The 19,656-nt window shown below is 37.9% G+C and overlaps 1 protein-coding gene across 2 annotated transcripts in view; it reads right to left on the bottom strand.

Annotated features, from left to right (window-relative positions):
- Positions 1–18,603, bottom strand: part of ripk1l (receptor (TNFRSF)-interacting serine-threonine kinase 1, like) — a 71,812-nt gene extending 53,209 nt beyond the window's left edge. Inside the window, exon 1 of one of the 2 annotated variants that reach the window (XM_039753438.1) lies at positions 18,496–18,603. The gene's annotated coding sequence lies outside the window, so the exon portion shown is untranslated. The remainder of the gene's footprint in view (positions 1–18,495) is intronic. The other variant, XM_039753437.1, reaches the window with a different exon arrangement.
- Between the last annotated feature and the right edge of the window lie 1,053 nt (positions 18,604–19,656).

The raw sequence follows: 19,656 nt of genomic DNA, 5'->3' as shown, positions 1-19,656 counted from the left end.
TGCTTTATCACTAACACAGAGCTTGTCAAAAGGTTATATCTGTCTTCATTTGAACCTAATTTTAAAAAAACTTGGATCCATGAAACAAGCTCAAGGATTGCATTAAAATTATTAAGAGCCATGTTGGAAGACTTGTATATCAAGATGAATAATTGTTATGTACTTTCATCATAAGTTAATGTGGGTAAAAAATGTTTTAATGCTGTTTTTGTTTTGATCTTATGTTAGGCTGCTATTTTAAAAAACTGAAATAAATTTTAAAATGTAAAATCAAAAATAAAAAGCCTATAAATGTCATTAGGTTAATTTGAGTCATTTGATTATTTAGCGAACCTAAGAAAATTAAAAAAAATATATATTTTTTTGAGGGATTGATGGGGGTAATGCAGAGGGGGGAACACTCCTAAATGAAAAGCATAATCAAGGGGTACGGGAGAGAAAAAAGGTTGGGAACAACTGGATTAATAAATACATAAAAACACATTTATAATTTACCTCCCAGAACATTAAGTATTTTAGTAATTTGATAACACACAACCAGGATTCTTTCTTAGAACAGGCAATCTTCTGCTTTTAATAAAACTCACTGATACCAATTAAACCACAAATACACAAGGAGAAAGTGAAAATTCCTTACAGTCCCTGACTAAACCAACATCCAAACCTGCGTACCTGCTGGTGTTATAAGGAAGGAATTCAAGGCCTGTACTACCACTCCATCCATGTTAAAACATCCATAATAAATATTAACCTGACTAAAACGAAATGCATTCCTAAAAAGTCAGTTCAGTTCTTGCCAGTTCATTGCAGGCTGCACACAGGGAGAATCTCTTTCTCTCACTAGAACATTAGAACACTCTAGACGAGAACAGGCCATTCAGCCCAACAAAGCTCGCCAGTCCTATCCACTTACTTCCTCCAAGAAAACATCAAGTTGAGTTTTGAAAGTCCCTAAAGTCTTACTGTCTACCACACTACTTGGTAGCTTATTCCAAGTGTCTATCATTCTTTGTGTAAAGAAAAAATTTCCTAATGTTTGTTGCAAAATTTACCCTTAACAAGTTTCCAACTGTGTCCCCGTGTTCTTGATGAACTCATTTTAAAATACAAGTCTCGATCCACTGTACTAATTCCCTTCATAATTTTAAACACTTCAATCATGTCACCTCTTAATCTTCTTTTGCTTAAACTGTAAAGGCTCAGCTCTTTTAATCTTTCCTCATAATTCAACCCCTGTAGCCCTAGAATCAGCCTAGTTGCTCTTCTCTGGACCTTTTCTAGTGCTGCTATGTCCTTTTGTAGCCTGGAGACCAAAACTGCACACAGTACTCAAGATGAGGCCTCACTAGTGCATTATAAAGGTTGAGCATAACCTCCTTGGACTTGTACTCAACACATCGTGCTATATATCCTAACATTCTGTTAGCCTTCTTAATGGCTTCTGAACACTATCGGGAAGTTGATAGCTTAGAGTCCACTATGACTCCTAAATCCTTCTCATAAGGTGTACTCTCGATTTTCTGACCGCCCATTGTGTATTCAAACCTAATATTTTTACTTCCTATGTGTAATACTTTACATTTACTGACATTAAATTTCATCTGCCACAAATCTGCCCAAGCCTGTATGCTATCCAAGTCCTTCTGTAATGATATAACGGATTCCAAATTATCTGCTAATCCACCTATCTTGGTATCATCTGCAAACTTAACCAGCTTGTTACTTATATTCCTATCTAAATCATTTATATATATTAAAAATAGCAGCGGCCCTAGCACTGACCCCTGTGGAACACCACTCTTAACATCGACCAGTTCTGATGAGGTTCCTCGCACCATCACCCTCTGCTTCCTGTGTCTGAGCCAATTCTGCACCCATCTAAAAACATCACCCTGAACTCCCACTTCTTTTAACTTGATGCCCAACCTCTCATGTGGCACCTTATCAAATGCTTTCTGAAAGTCCAGATAAATAATATCATAAGCTCCACTTTGATCGTATCCTTTTGTTGCCTCCTCATAGAATTCCAACATGTTAGTAAAACACGACCTCCCTCTTCTGAACCCATGCTGACTGTTCAGAATAACTCCTGTCCTTGCCATGTGTTGCTCAATCTTATCCTTAATAATTCCTTCCATTAATTTTCCTGTGATGCATGTTAAGCTTACTGGCCTATAGTTGCTTGGATCTGCCCTGTCACCCTTTTTATATAATGGGATGATATTTGCCATTTTCCAGTCCTTTGGAATCTCTCCAGTGCACAGTGACTTCCTAAAAATATGTGTCAAGGGTTTATATATGTACTCACTAGCCTCCTTAAGAACACGAGGATAAATATTATCTGGGCCTGGTGATTTGTTTGATTTCATCTTATTTAATCTGAGCAGCACTTCTCCCTCTACAATTTCCAAATCCCTCAGTACCTCCTTAGTAGTTGCGTTTACCTCTGGGAGGTTATCCACTTGCTCACTTGTAAACACCTCAGAAAAATGTAAGTTTAGGGCATCTGCTATTTCATTGTCTGTATCTTTTAATTCCTCTTTACTATTCCTGATGAACTTGACCTCCTCCTTAACTGTTCTTTTACTACTAAAATACTGAAAGAATCTCTTGGGGTCTTCTTTAGCCTTATCTGCTATATTCCTCTCCAACTGTCTTTTAGCCTCCTGATATCCTTCTTAATGCTTGCCCTCATGTTCTCATACGCTCGATTCACTTTGCAGTCATTAGTCTTATATGCCTTATACAGCAGTTTTTTCCTTTGCAACTTCTTTTTTAAATCTTTATTAATCCATCGTGGAGTTTTTTTTAGTTTCCTATTAATTCCAAATTTAGGTATGTATCTGTCCTGCATTACATGTAAAACATTTTAAAACTGTTCCACTGCTCCTCGACTGTCTCCACATTTAAAAGCTTATCCCAGTCTATCCTACTTAGACTTTGTCACATCTGCTCAAAATTAGCCCTACCAAAGTTCAACTTAACAATTTTAGTCTTTGCATCTGTACTCTTACAAAATACTGAGAATTGTATTACATTATGGTCACTTGACCCTAGTGGTTCAATCACCTCTACACCCTCAATTCTATCCTGATTATTACAGAATACTAAATCCAGACAGGCTTCACCCCGTGTTGGTGCTTTAACATGCTGTGTTAAAAAACAGTCACTGATTACTTCTAAAACTCCTGCTCTTGTGCTCCTCCATCTGCAAGGTTATCCCAGTTAATATTTGGATAATTCAAGTCCCCCATGACTATAATATCCCCCTGTAAACTTGCCTTTTTGATATTACTAAAAAGATGTGTTGAAATTACTGTCTGAATTAGGTGGTCTATAACACACTCCTAAAATAAGACCTTTTCCCTAATATTTTCCAGGCAAGCCACATGTCCTCACTAAGATGGGGCTCATCATCCAACTGAAGATGACTTACATTTAAACCCTGTTTGGCATAAACAGCAACCCCACCTCCTTTTCTGTTCTGTCTATCCTTCCTAAAAAATGTGTAGATAGATAGATAGATATTGCTATAATATCATAATTATGCTCTGCTACATACAACTCCAACTAACTTACCTTATTTTTGATACTTCTAGCATTAAGGCAAGCTATTTTTAATGTGTTACTTCTTCTATATTTACGTGTTTGCTTAGAATTTACATTACTATGCACTACCTATCCTTATACACAAGTATACTGTGCACATATCTTTGTAGGGTAATGTACTTATCCTACTTTTGCAAAATAATGCAATAAAAATGTTTTGAATGTCGGGAACACACTTCCTTACTCAAGGACACATGATAACATAAAAACATAAATTACATAACCATAGATGGCTGCAATTTCGTAACTAAAAATGTATTCCATTCTCTTCAACAATATTTTATGCAAGAAAGATTTTAAAAAAGTGATACAAGGTACTGTCCATAATGGTGCTTTTTTCTAATATTATAAAATTTAAGTTACAGTATAATCTTTAATCCTTTTCTAAAAACATATGGTAGACTTCATAAAATGTTACAGTGTAATATACTATGTCTTTCTAATATGTAGGGTAAAAATGCACAGATTTACTAATTGATAATAATAATATGGAATAATTTTAATATTCTTTTCCTTTTTAAGAACTTTATATACCATATGGTGGTAATGGGTAGAAGACTAACATAATGTGGTGCACATAGGTAGATTAAATGCTGACTAAAAGCATTACCTTTTATTTTCTTTCATGCACACCCTATATATCCCTATTACTAACACATTGACATGAATGGAACTCGCTTAGAACCCTCCTTTCTTCACCTCATACAGTCTATCAGACTGCACATTTTTCCTCTCTTTTCTTAGTATCATCAAGATTCTGATAGAGAGAAGGGTAAACCAATCCTGGCCTAACTGGGTACAAAGCAGGAATTGAATCCTGACAGAATCTAGTTCAGGATAGACCTCACTCACATATTACACCAACACAAGTCAATTTGTTTTCGTGGACACATTTAAACCATTTTAAAACAGCAGCCCTCATGATCCAAAAACAATCAATGCAGAATTTTTTACTATTTTTATTCTTAAACTCTCCAAAGCAGAAGCTCATCGAAAAATTAATATTTATTTAAGCTTAACTATCTTTGTTTTAGTATAATGGAAACTAGATAGATAGATATATACTTTATTAATCCCCAAGGGGAAATTCACATACTTCAGCAGCATACTGATTAAAAAAATTTTTTTTTTAAATTAAAAGAGCAATAAAAGCAGAGTGCAAGTTAAAAAATGCAAGATGGAGAGTGCGAGGCAGGTGTAACAGTCTATAATCTTGTGTAGTGTTAACATTTACCCCCCGCAGGTGGAACTGAAGAGTTGCATAGTGTGGGGGAGAAACGATCTCCTCAGTCTGTCAGTGGAGCAGGGCAGTGACAGCAGTCTGTCACTGAAGCTGCTCCTCTGTCTGGAGATGATACTGTTTAGTGGATTCTCCATGATTGACATGAGCATGCTCAGCGCCTGTCGCTCTACCACAGATGTCAAACTGTTCAGCACCATGCAGTACTCTGAGGTGAGAGTGGGTTAGGGTGGTCAAACCTGTTAAAAGAAGTTGTTCATCAGGTTTGCTCTCTCCACGTCTCTCTCGATGGTTGCACCCCGCTTCAAGCTGCAGCCAGTGATGATCTTCATCCCATCCCACACTTCCTTCATGCTGTTATTCTGCAACTTCTGCTCCAGCTTTCTCCTGTACTGTTCCTTTGCCTCCCTGAGCTGGACTCAGAGTTCCTTCTGCATGCACTTGAGCTCATGCTGATCACCGCCTTTAAAAGCCCTTTTCTTCAGGTTTAAAAGGCCCTTGATGTCACTTGTAATCCATGGCTTGTTGTTAGCATAGCCGCGTACTGTTCTTACTGGAACTACAATGTCCATACAGAAGTTGATGTAGTCAGTAGTGCAGTCAACAAACTCCTCAATGTGCAGGATATCCCAGTCCGTAGTTCAAAAGCAGTCTCTCAGAGCCTGCTCTCCCTCAGGGGACCACTTCCTGAATGAACGTGTAGTTGTAGGTAGCTCCCTCACTCTTGGTTTGTAGTGAGGCTGAAGCAGAACCAGGTTATGATCTGCTTTCCCAAGCGCAGGCAGCGGAGTGGCGCTGTATGCGTCCTTAACATTTGCATAGAGTAGGTCAATAGTCCTATTTCCCCGGGTGTTACAATCCACATACTGGGAGAAGGCAGGTAATGTTTTGTCCAGCGACACCAGGTTAAAGTCTCCAGAGATTAGCACACACGCCTCGGGACGCTGTGTTTGTAGTTTAGCAACAGCGGAGTGGATGATGTCACACGCTCCACGTCCGCCAGAGGAGAGATGTAAACGGTAACAACAATGACGTGTCCAAACTCTCTGGGCAAGTAGTAGGGACGCAGACTTAACACTAGAATTACCAGAGCCTACGAAAAAACTCGTAATTCCGTCCCACCTTAAACTGCTTCTTAAATCCCTTCACACCTCTCCGCCAGCGTCCTTTGTCTTCTAAATGTGCTGATAAAGAGAAGCTTGGAGCAGCCGGCTATTCCATCCCCCCCCACCAATTTAGAACGTGCACGAACATTCTCTCAGCTCATGCCTTGATTGAGTATCTGGGAGTGAAGTGGAGTTTTACAGTGGAAATAATAGATCGTTATTTGGAACACACGCATTTCATGTCTGTTCCGTTTCTACAGTAATCTGTGTCAACACATTGTTAAAACAGAAACGTTTTTTATATTCTAGTAGTAGATGACAAAATGTAGGCATAAACTATATAGTGTATGAAGCCTGAAGTGCAAATAGCAAAGAAACATTTTCACAAGAATAACACAATTGCGCTTTTATTCAAAAATATAACTGCAGAAACAAAAAGCCGCCTTAACATGCGACATTGACAGGAGTTTGTTGTAACTACCTCTGTAGTTCAATAGACTCACCCCCGCTTGGGAATCAAGAGGTCACGAGTTCGATCCTGCGTTCCTCCGTTTTGAGAAGTAAACTGCTCTTAGTCTTACTGTTTTAGAATAAAAGCATACATTTGATTTCAGTCTCTAGCAGTTGGTGCAATTTATGATCCTTGAAAAGGTTAGCTTTTTTTTTTTTTTTTTAAATTCACTTTTCATTCTCAGTCGCGTTCAGAATCAATCCATACAACCCCATCTGACACGGCTGTTTTCACTAAAGACGCGCTATAGCTCTGCAGTGTACCACGATGCATACTAACGCACCCCTGTACTGACACACAAACGCTGGCGAAGCTGCCTTCTTCGTATCTCACCGTCACTTGCTTTGCTTTTTATTGAGTGTTCCTGCCAGTCACCGCATGTTGCTGTATGCTGTTTCTTTTGTACTCCAGGACTTGCAGAGGAAAGAATGGTAAAGACCAGTAACTTCGGCGCTATATGCAATCATCAGACACTCCCCATCTGCCCGTGTCGTTCAAAAACAGGAACATATATTGGTGTAAAAGTATAACAAAAGTGCTTTTATTCAAGTGCACTTTTTCCATCGCCTTTTCCTGTAAGAAGCAATGTACACACTTCTCTCTATGCTGTGGTTTCTATTACACACCTGAAAGAAAGAGACAATATATGTGAAAATATAATCGCACTAATGCGATTTATAACTAACTTATTTATACTAACTTACTTGAAAACGAACAACGTCAGATCGGGTGTGAATTTATGCAGGAACTGGAAATTCTCTGATGCGGGACCTTCCCCCAGGGAAGAAAGTACAGTGTCAGGTGCTCATTCAGTGTAATAGAAACCATAGCACAGAGATGTGTGTACACGGCAACAAGAACACGTGTCGTAAATGTAGGAAGGACGGTCCTTGGGTGTGTGGGAACTGTTAATTTTTGAATGTGATGATTTTATATAGCACGGAATGAAAATCAGCACTTCTTAGCATTGCACCATGCAAGCTGTCGTATCAATCGCCTACTGTAACTTGCTTTCTTTTTTCTTCGGTTATACAGGTAGTTTTGAATAAAAGTGCACTTGTTTTGTTTGCGAAATGAAGTGTCTGCGTGCACTTTTCGTGGCATTACACGTGTATTTTTTGAGCATGCCTGTTTGAGCAGTATAAAAAGTATTGAAAAGTATAACAAAACAACGGGCAGATGGGGAGTGTCTGATGATTGCATATAGCACCGAACTTACTGCTCTTTACTATTCTCTCCTCTGCATGCCCTGGAGTATAAAAGAAACAGAATACAGACACGCTATAGCTCTGCGTTGTACCACGATGCATACTAACGCCCCCGCCCACCCGGTTCTGACACACAGACGCTGGCGAAGCTGCCTTCTTCGTATCTCACTGTCACTTGATTTTCGTTTTATTGAGTGTTCCTGCCAGTCCCGCATGTTGCTGTATGCTGGATATTTTCACATGTATTGTCTCTTTCTTTCAGGTGTGTAATAGAAACCACAGCATAAAGAGAAGTGTGTACATTGCTTCTTACAGGAAAAGGCGATGGAAAAAGTGCACTTGAATAAAAGTGCACTTTTGTTATACTTTTACACCAATATATGTTCCTGTGTTTGAACGACACGGGCAGATGGGGAGTGTCTGATGATTGCATATAGCTACCGGTTACTGGTCTTTACCATTCTTTCCTCTGCATGTCCTGAAGCACAAAAGAAACAGCATACAGCAACATGCGGTGACTGGCGGGAACACTCAATAAAACTGAATAAAAAGCAAAGCAAGTGACGGTGAGATACGAAGAAGGCAGCTTCGCCAGCGCTGTGTGTAAGAACCCGGGGTTGAGGTGGCTGCCTTTAGTGAAAACAGCCGTATCAGATGGGGTTGTAGGATTGATTCTGAACGCGACTGAGAGAATGAAAAGTGAATTAAAAAAAAAAAAAAAAAAAGCTAACCTTTACAAGGATCATAAATTGCACCGGCTGTTAGAGACTGAAATCAAATGTATGCTCTTATTCCAAAACAGTAAGACTAAGAGCAGTTTACTTCTCAAAACGGAGGAGCGCAGGATCGAACTTGTGACCTCTTGATTCCCAAGCGGGGGCTGAGTCTATTGAACCACGGTGGCAGTTACATTAAACTCCTGTCAATGTCGCATGTTAAGGCGGCTTTTTGTTTCTGCAGTTATATTTTTGAATAAAAGCGCAATTGTGTTATTCTTGTGAAAATGTTTCTTTGCTATTTGGACTTCAGGCTTCATACATTATATAGTTTATGTCTACATTTTGTCATCTACTACTAGAATATAAAAAATCGTTTCTGTTTTAACAATGTGTTGACACAGATTACTGTAGAAACGGAACAGACATGAAATGCGTGTGTTCCAAATAACGATCTATTATTTCCACTCTAAAACTCCACTTCACTCCCAGATACTCAATCAAGGCATGAGCTGAGAGAAGTTCGCACGTTCTAAATTGGTGGGGGGATGGAATAGCCGGCTGCTCCAAGCTTCTCTTTATCAGCACATTTAGAAGACAAAGGGCGCCATGGAGAGGTGTGAAGGGATTTAAGAAGCATTTAAGGTGGGACGGAATTACGAGTTTTTTCGTAGGCTCTGGTAATTCTAGTGTTAAGGCCAACAGTTTGATGTCCCTGCAGCAAGTGGAGATTTCGACGTTTACATGTCCAGGGTTGCACCACCTCGTGTTCACACAGAGAGCGAGTCCTTCTCCTTTTCACTTCCCGCATGTATTTGCGTCTCTGTCCGCTCGAATTGTGCTAAACCCGGGTAGCTCCACGTTAGCATCTGGGATGCTAGTTTTTAGCCACATTTCACAAAAACACAACAAACATTTCCTGTAGGTCCTGACATTTTCACCAGTGCAGCCAGTTCGTCAATCTTATTTGGAAGTGAGTTCACATTTCACAGGATCACAGAAGGCTTGTATCGCCACTTCCTCGCTAGCCGCTTAGTCTTTAGCTTAGTACTGGCTCTGCTGCCAAGATATCGCCTTCTTACTTCATCAGGTAAACAGGGAACCACACCAGCACGGGCCTTTGTTCTCAGCGCTTGAAGTTGACTACCTGAATAGACGCGTCTTGGTGTGTAAAAATCCATGTTCAAGTAGTAAAAAGTGTCCAGGAAATGAATCCACATAAAAGAAAGTGGTAGGAGTGATCAGAGAGATAAAAAAAGGTAGAAATATAAAGTCATACATGCAGCTGCTGAAAAGGCTGCCGGTCACGGTGGTGCCTATAACTATGATGCAAGTTCAGATTTCCATGCATGAGAAATGCAATAAAATCAGTAAAGAGAGGCAGGGCACTTCATTTAGAGTGTTTGGTCCTGAACTACTACAGTGTTTTTGGGAACAACTTTTGCATTGCTTTTTTTGTTTTCCTTAAAAAAAAGTAATATCAGATGGAGTACTTGGACCTCACATTATGATGACAGTAATCTGACCTCTTGTGAGATAGGGTAAGGGCACAAATCCCTGACCTAGTTACACACCTTTATACAAATTCAAATGTACAAATGCAAAGTTCCTTAGCTGGGAGACTACAATCTGTAACCACCAAAGTGGTATGCCCAGACTGATGTAATACACTCTAGATTAGCTTCTGACAATATGTGTAGAACACTACAAATAATGAACAATTCTCTAGCACTATACCCAAATACGTTTTCTCCCTATTGATGCAGAAAATATGTTTAAACATGTAAACTGGAAGTGTTGTGTATGACACAGGTTTCAGGACACATTTTACTAAAATCATATAAATGTTGTATGCAAGTTCTTTGTCTATTATTCTTAAAAAAATTAACACCTTCCTCCTGTTTTGCTATTACAAGGAGATTCAGGAAAGATATCTGTTGTCTCCTCAATTCTCAATGGAAATCTCTGGACCAACTAGTCCTCAAGCATTGGTACACCTAATCTTACAATGTGACTTATTTGAAATTAACATTAATGAAGATTAATGATGCTTCAATGACAACTCTAAATGGAAGACAATCAATCATTAAAAGCTACTGTAAAGGAGAAGTAAAATTCCCATCATGATTGGTTTATTAAGCTGTGTTACTACATTTCTAATGGAAGGATATGAAGGAGGGAAAGATATAATCTTGTCAGTTATATTTCTTAATTTTATTTACACTTGTTGCATTTTAAAACTGATCAAAAACTGGTAAGCTGCAAGCTCAGTTCTGTGAGAAACAGTACCCCAGGATCTTGCTACAGTGGTGCAGGCAGGCAGGCAGGCAGGCAGGCATACATGCATACATGCATACATACATACATACAAGGGCAGCCTGTACCTTATTCCCCATATACATTTCTACCATAGTTCCCAGTGAGTCCACAGTCCTACCCGACACTAAGCCAGCCTTCTTCACCAGCTGACCAAACTCTTAGTGTTGTTATCTGACATATACCTCCCGAACACAGTAAAAAGAGAATAAATACAAATGTACAAATACAATATTTTGCTTACATATGCTGAATGATGTGTGTCTTCTGAGGAAAAAGAGTTACAAAAACTACATATTAGAAAACTCTTGAATATGAACCTAAGTGAGCACAAAAAATAGTTATTTTTTATTCGATGCACAATGTTATTGAACATTCCTATCACTCATGTGAAAAACTGCATTCAATTTTAATATTTGGTTGCAACATCCTTTATCAGCAATAATTACAACTAAATGCTTCCTATATTTTGATATCAGTCTTTCACATCACTGAAGATGAACATTAGCCTGCTGTTCTTTATGGAATTGCTTTCATTTAGACACACTAGTAGGTCTGTAAGAATCACTGTTCTTTTCTGGTCCTACCACAGCATCTCTGTTGGTTCAAGTTAGGACTTCTGACTCTCCAAATCATTTCATTTTTCATTCTTTTGAGCCATTCAGTTGTAGACTTGCTTTCTGTGTTTAAGTCATTATCCTGCTGCATACCCCAATTACACTTCTGCATTATGCCACAGACAGATGACTGGACATTCTTTTTATCAATATTCAGGTAAAGTGCAGAATTCATCATTCCTTTAATAAGGCAAAGTCTTCCTGGCTAGGGGTAGGGTTGAGGCATCAAAGCATTCCCACACCTTCACACTATTACTCCCATGTTTTATTGCATATAGGATGTTCCTACTCTCAAATGGCACATTAGCTGTACAACAGCCACAGTGGGATCTGTGTCATCCACAGCATTCTACTTTTGACTTTTCTGTCCACAGAACATTATTCCAGCCGTTTTGTTTGTAATGTGAGACAAGCACTGATTAGGCTTCCAACTTGTTACTCTCCTACGAGGTTTTATAACCATAGTACTATATATACCCCCACTCTATTATTAGCCTACCTCACTTATTATCATTTTGACATTTCAAACTAGCACCAAGGTCCCTTCGCCTTACAAGCTTGTCTGTCATTTCATTCTCTCTTCTCCTCCCTTCTCTTATACAGTATGTGTTTTCACTGTCATCTCAGTTTGATTGTTTCACAGGCTATATTACGAGAGGTAGTGTAGTGGGGAATATTTATTATATTTCAGTACCATAGAAATAAAAGCTCTGTGTGATGTGTCAATGGCGCTGTTTATATGATCGTTGTATATAGTACAGAGTAGTGCTGGGAGGTATACCGGTTCATACCGAAAACCGTTTTTTATTTTTGTTATGATATGGATTTTTATTATACCGGAACACTGGTTTAATTGCCTAAACGATGTTCAGACGTGGCGCAGCGCGAAACTGTTTAAGGGGGGACCTTTTTCACTGCTACACCGCTAATCATATACAACAGAGTACATGCGTTAGTGGGAGAAGTGGAGGTGTTGCGCGGGGGTTCTTTTCAACTGCTGCACTGCTAAATAGGCATGCAACGGAGTACATGCGGTAGTGTAGGTATTGCACGGTGAAAATGGACAGAGAACATTCCGAAACTGAAGCTGTTGCTGATGATAAAGTTGAACATGATGACACGGAAGAACTTTTGCCGAAAAAAAAGAAGTCACGTCTGTTGCCTGGAGATACTTTGGTTTAAAAAGGATGGATGTGGACCATTATGTTCAAATGTGTATAAATACTGTTTCTATACTACTGGATAATACTGCAAGCCAAGTTGTACTTGTTTTATTTTTTTTTTTCAATACAGTGTAATGCACCTGGGTACTGTGTAATAGTGTGATGACATGTTGACTTTATTCTCGACATTTCCACTTTAATCTTGACGCTTATGATGAGAATAAAGTTGACATGTTGACTTTATTCTCGACATTTCTACTTTATTCTCGCCATTTATGTCAAGATTAAAGTCAACATGTTGACTTTATTCTCGTAATTTTTCATTAAAGTAGAACATCATAACCTAAACTTCATCGAAAAATGAATACTTAATTTACTTGATTTTCTCAAACCCCGTCAAGAGTTATATAGCACATTAAATGCTTTGTGTTAAGTGTTCCCTGAGCCATGTTAAATCGGTACGTGCTTCTTAAACTGACTTCCTCTTGTACTGAGGAGGCGCCGGCAGCGATCGCCGCACAGATTACATTCACTTAATGATATTCCTGTTCTCTGAACATTTAGAATGCTAAGACAAATGCTTGATATTATTTTCATAATGAAATGCATTAAAGCATGTATTAATCATGTGGGAGCATGGCGGTGTGGAGGTTGCACTGCTGCCTCACCGCAAAGGTGTCTCAGATGTACCCTGCCTTGAATTTGCATGTTTTTCTGGTGGGTTTACTCTGCGTGCTTCAGTTTCCTTTCAAAGTCATGTAAGATGTGGGGTTTTGTTATGCTATATTGACCATGCTGGTGTATGTATTGCTCGTATTCACCCTGCGATGTGCTGGCGACTCGTTCAGGATTTGCTCCTGCCTCGCACACAATGCTTGCTGGGATGGGCGCAACCCTGAATGGATGGCATAATTAAACATGTATAACAAAAGTTCTGAACACTCCGTGGGATAAGTTTATAACTAGTTTTAATTTCACAAAGATGTTTATCGTGTGGTGATTGATTATGTAGAGAAAGAAAAAGGAAGGATAGGAACTGGGGTTTTGGTACGTGAGACAGACAGCACGCATGCAATAAAGAAATCCCGCTCAGAAGAACATCCATTGAATTCTGTGTTCATGCCTCTGACCACCAGATCACAAACCTAACATTTACACAATATTTAAGTTAAACCTGTGCAATACCCATGCATACATCCAGGTTTTTGGAGACTCGTCACAGCCATAATGTTCTCTACGCTGAACATACACCAGGGGACCCCTTACTTTGAGGTAGCAGCACTACCGCCTCACTACCGTGCATGTTTAATACCTGCTTTAATGCATTTCCCCTGAAAATGATATCAAGTATATATCTTAGCATGCTAAATTTTCAGAGAGCAGGAATATCAAGAAGTGAATGGATTCTGTGTGGTGATCGCTGTCGGCACCTGCTCTTAGTGCGGAGGAAGTCAGTTTAAGAAGCGTAGTGATTAACAACTGGGTCGGGGAACACTTAACACAAAGTATTTAATGTGCTACAATAACTTATGACGGGGTTTGAGAAAATCTAGTAAATTAAACATTGATTTTAGGATGAAGTTTAATTTACGACATTCTACATTAATGACAAAATAAACTGAGAATAATGTGGAAATATCGACTTTAATCTCGACATAAACAGTGAGAATAAAGTGGAAATGCCGACTTAAATCTCAACATAAGCATCAAAATTAAAGTGGAAATGTCGAGAATAAAGTCAACATGTCGACTTTATTCTCAACATATAGTCTGGTTTTTTCTTCCCTATGTCCATATATTTTTTTCTTCACTGTGGCCCTAATATGCTTCCGTAGGGCTATACCACAAAAGGCATTATAAATGCAAGTTGCAGTTTTATTATTTATGTATATAGCTTAGCTTGAAGCAAGGTCCATTTTAATGCAGTTTGCTTAAATGATGGTTCAGTTGGTAAAGATGTCATCACCAAGTTGCACTTGTTTTATTTTATTTTATTTTTATTTGGCGAATACTGTGTAATGCACCTGGGCTTGAAGTCTTGAAGTAATTGTGCAACTATCAGTAATAATACTATTATTTATTTTATTGTTATTATTTATTAGTTTAAATATTATGCAGTTTAATGATGGTAAAGTTGTTTAAAAAGTCACTTTAATGTGTCAGTGGAGAGAGATTGTTAACATTAACAGAAAGTGTAGTTGGTTTACAAAAAATATTCACTATTTATTCCTTTTCTAAGACATGTTCAGTGTAATACAACTTTTGACAAGCACCTCTGTATATTTTACTAAGTCTAAATGCCTCTTTGGATGGTTGAAAACATGTTGTCAAAATTATAGTTTAAGTTTTTTCAAATTTTTTTCAATAAAAAGGTTCTGTATTTTGACTTCATCTGTCATGCAATATGATTCCTTCTCTTCATTGGTGCCATCCCCTTGAAAACTATCACTTTATGGGGCCATGTAAACCTATATTTATATCTGTGTGCACATTAAAATGTTTCTTTGTACAATGTACAATGCTCATGACAGTGTAATAGGTTATTTTTAGCCAGCCTACTGCAGTAATTGTAGTGGAAAATGTGGTTAATATCCACTCATGCATGGGAAAAAAATACCGTTGAATACCATGAAACCGGTATAATTTTGAAAAATACCGTGATATAGAATTTTGGTCATACCGCCCAGCACTAGTACAAAGTATGCTAAATAGAGGGTGGTGTATCACTCACCACAGAATCCGCACTTGGACAAACTCTGCAAATTTGTATATATAGTCAAGTGGCCCACCATAAACGCCCCATGACACATAGCTTAAGAAACATTGCTGGATACCAAAATGTCCTTACACATCTGACTTACCGCAAGACTAATAATCAATTCTTTGATATTTTCCAGTGCCTTTGTGTGATATATTTCTATTTACAACCCTAATTCCAATGAAGTTGAGACGTTGTGTAAAACGTAAATAAAAACAGAATACAATGATTTGCAAATCATTTTCAACCTATATTCAATTGAATACACTATGAAGACAAGATACCTAATGTTCAAACTGATAAACTTTATTGTTGTTTTGCAAATCTTCACTCATTTTGAATTTGATGCCTGCAACATGTTCCAAAAAAGCTGGGACAGAATGTATGTTGTTGTTATATAATCTAACTGCATATTGCATTTGCCCAGACCCACACACATTTTTTAAATTTCTGGACTACCCCTGGACTTTCAAATATAAGAAGTCCTAAAATCACTCAATACCCACATTTTTTGTGAGTAACAGATAGGTGCCTAATCCAAGATTCTATTTATGGACTACTTTAACTTCTTTCTATGCCTAGTTTTATTTACGTTTTTTGTAACATGTCCTTAAATTGGCAGCCCTCACTCCTCTTCCCTACAGCATCCACACTACTTTCTCAACTCGTATAATTCACTTTCCATAAATACCATGCACTGTTTTATTTATTTATTCATTTTTTTCAGACAGGTTTATTTTTCCTTTTAGCTACACTATGAATGAATAAAAAGTAATGAGATATATTGTTCTCCATCAGAGCACCTCAAGATGATGTGCATTTATTATTAAATATGCTATTAGACAGCATAACAGACTGCATGCCCAGTTTTGGCAAGAGAGCAGGGAGAAGAACAGTCCACTGTGCATTCATAATTTGTGACAGAGAGAAGAATGCTGGGCCAAACTAATGCTGCATTCATGTGCTGTTGGACAGAAGGCAAATGAGTTTCCAAGTTGGAAATTGCATGTCAAAACCCTACAAACTCGGAGCTGTGCGTCAGACAAACTGGGGAACACAAAACTTACTAAATTCTACCATTTGTGAGGAATGCAGACATTTCACCTTGAGCAATTAAAATAAAAAATTAAAAAATAAAAAATATAACCTGGTCAGCCAGGAATACAATTTGTGTGTTAGACCTGCATTTGGTGAGAAGTGATACACATTTAATATGTTTAGTTAGTTCTTTGTTATCACAAAACAAAAATACAGTTTACATAGAATTGATGTTTTTATTGCAGACCAAGTAATAAATCAACAGCAACCCCAAAAAGTCTAACCAGGAACTCACATGAATTCAGTGAAGATGGAAGATAAACTGTCACAAGTTGGAGCTCCAAAACCTTCAATAGTATGTGAGTGCAACCTTAAATGCAGAACCGACAGCTGCCACAGAAGTCAGATAGCATGTGAAATCAGCTAGGCAGCATGCCAACTACACAACCACAGGGAGAACATTACATTCGGTATTTTCAGTTTGAGGATTATTGTAATCAGCTACTTTTCCTAAACAGCCATATTCAGTATTTTGGTATTGGGAGCCAGGATCTATAAACACAAAAGGTGCAAGACACACTTATGTCAGGCAAATTTTAAATCACCTATTAACATGACAGCATTGACAAAGTTACTGGCCATAGGAAACTGGAGTCATTGAAAGAAAATAATACAAACATGGTGTGATTTCTTTCTTTTTTTATATGAAATATGAAAATTTTGACTTGACTAAAGACTATCTAGTCTGTCATGACACAAGCACCAGATTCTTCATTTGTGATCCTTCCATTAATACACAATTAATAATGGAGCATTTAACATATCACACCACCAGAATGGACAATTTCCTTTTACTCCACTTGTACTTAAAAACCTGATACATCTCTTAGATGAAAACAGCTGCCTTCTATTTGTTGTGGTTACAACATAATTTTCAAATTGCCTTTACTTTTTGACTTACACTTGCATGTACAATGGGTGTGGAAGCAGACACTCTAAAATATGTAGCACCCATCTGCCTGCAAATGGATGTAACTTCTTCAAATCATATAGATTTTGCAGCCCAATAAAACTTTACCTTAGACAGAGACACAAATATTTTGCATCAAACTACTCACACGATAGCATAGACAGTAACATAAAATGGCCAAGATCATACATAACACATTCATAAAACAGCATTGATTCGTTTTCTAACTGGGTTTCTCCCAGCTTGAGCAACAGGAGAGTTGGTGCACATCCCAACTGCATTGCATTCAATAAGTGAAAAAAATCCTAGCTTAAAAAAGTGTTGTAATCACTGTCTGTGCAATATTCATACAAAGTATGAATTTAAAGTAGTTTTTGAGAACAAATTGAAATAAAACATGATTTAAAATTAATCTTAGACTAATACATATTTCCATTTGGATACTTAAAGATATTTCAGTTCAGAATTGTTCTCTATGTTTATCCATGCCATTTACTTTTTTAATTGCACTTTACTTGTAATTAGTCAATAAGGGCCTCCACGGGTACATATGTTTTATACGAATAACCTTAAATTCTAACATTACACTCTATGAATTAAAGCTTTCCAAGAAAATACACTGGGGAGATTGTTTCCTCTTATTATATTTGAAACTGATACCAAATATGGCTGAGATCCTTTTGATTTCATAATCCTGACGTGATGGACCTTTTTTCCATTTTCAGCTGTAAACTTTTTCTCTCATATACATCTTTTTAGCTAACATTTATTCTGGATGCGTGATAAGGTGTCAGTCTTACTTCTTTAAATATCTTGTGTCAAAATATGGTAGGATAACTAGCACCACAAAATTCTGAGTGTAGTTACGATGAGAAATATGTTATAACAACGCAGAAAAAAAAGAAATCCCTGAAACCAGGCCGGTAAAGCGAAGAGAGTAAATCCAACAGAACTACAACAAGCAAAAGTGAAATCATATAAGCAGATCGAGATTCAACCTACTTCCTTCCTTTATATGTAAGACAAACTAGTTAATAAGAGAAGTTTGTCCAAACCAGGAACATCCAGGGAAATATATAAAGGACAACCGTAGGCAGCTGTACACTGCGATGGTTTCGGCAACCCATGGTAAAAGAAAAAATAATCTAGGAATATAAAAGCGGCAAAGAAAAATGTAATCCCGTTACAAATTTAATTAGTAACAATGCTGATGAAAGGGCACAGTAATAATAATCTTACCAACCTGAAACAAAGCTGTCAGTTTATTTTCTTCAATGAAACCAAACTTCCGCAAACTTATCGCCGCCTCACACTTGTGCAGTCGATCTAGAAACAGAAAGTTTCCACAAGCAGAAATCTCCGCGAAAACCAGAGCAATCGAACACCGAGCAACGGATTCCTTTTACCGCCAGCACGTCGTGCGTTTAGTCTCCAAATTGTTAGGCTTCCTAACTTTACTACAGAGATGGACACCGAACGGAATAGCAATCTTTTGTGTTTGACTGGTGAAGTGCTTTAAATGTTTAACGATTTTTAAGAAATAGCAATGTTAGTATGTAATAACATAAAAACAGAGGAGTCTTTTCTAAACACCACTATGGACATGCCTTTCGGTGATCGTAATGTAGACTGGAGAACCCCTGTAAGTGGCTGTGTCTAAAATGATTATGTCTGATCTATAATTCATTTTAAGATATGTTAAAATGCATGTCTAGATATCTTAATATGTATTTTGGGATATTCCATAAGTTTTAATTTGGCTTACCATAGCCAAAAGGTAGTTTTAATAATTAATATATTTATAAGTGCTACTGAATACATATGCAGAAACACTGAGTAACTGCATTTATGTACTTAATTAAAATTATAATATCCTGGAATGACATACAGTAAGTGTAAAACAGAGGTAGCAAAAATAATGTTAACAATCAGTAGTCTCACTGCTATCATACAGCATGATCCTGTCCTGGGAGCTTGTTCGTTTTCTTCAATAGGCAGCAAGCAACATGCAGAAATGACTTGTTGACATGAATGCCCTTAATAAATTTATAATAATATTGCAACGGTGCTGGACAAGATGCATCAGCCAGGGATGAGTTACCAAAAGAATCAGCTGGCATTACATCAATAGCAGAGAAAAAGAGAGCCGTTGGGAGCATGTGCTGATAGCGTGTTGCCTCACACACCACATGCTGAACCACCTGGATTGGGACCCGAGTGCAGCGGGTGACATCTCAGCACCACAGTGGAACAGTGGGAGCCTTTTATTATGGTAGCTGGTTATTTATGCCACCAACTGTCAAGTTTACCCTGTAAAAAAATGGCAGCTCTGCACAGTCACATGTGCTTTATCCAATTAGTGTGGCAAAATGCAAACAGTCCTTTTAAGGATAGTTAGCTACCT

This window comes from Polypterus senegalus, chromosome 5 (genome assembly GCF_016835505.1).
Source record: "Polypterus senegalus isolate Bchr_013 chromosome 5, ASM1683550v1, whole genome shotgun sequence".
NCBI lineage: Eukaryota > Metazoa > Chordata > Cladistia > Polypteriformes > Polypteridae > Polypterus > Polypterus senegalus.
The sequence above is the reverse complement of the archived record's forward strand: the minus strand, read 5'-3'. Positions and strand labels throughout refer to the sequence as shown.